This window comes from Arachis duranensis, chromosome 9, assembly GCF_000817695.3.
Source record: "Arachis duranensis cultivar V14167 chromosome 9, aradu.V14167.gnm2.J7QH, whole genome shotgun sequence".
NCBI lineage: Eukaryota > Viridiplantae > Streptophyta > Magnoliopsida > Fabales > Fabaceae > Arachis > Arachis duranensis.
The window spans coordinates 30647185-30647481 of NC_029780.3; positions in this window are offsets into that span (position 1 = coordinate 30647185).

Here is a 297-nt window from a genome sequence, read left to right on the forward strand (position 1 = left end):
TGCCATGGCAGGGTTCTCAGGATCATAAGCTTCTTCAGAAGCTGCCTCTCTAGTACCGTTGGATGCATGTTGCAATCCATTTAGATTTTGAGAGATTATGTTGACCTGTTGGGTCAACATTTTGTTCTGAGCCAGTATGGCATTCAGAGCATCAATTTCAAGAACTCCTTTCTTCTGAGGGACCCCACTATTCACGGAATTCCTCTCAGAGGTATACATGAACTAGTTGTTTGCAACCATGTCAATGAGTTCTTGAGCCTCTTCAGGCGTTTTCTTCAGGTGAATAGATCCACCTGT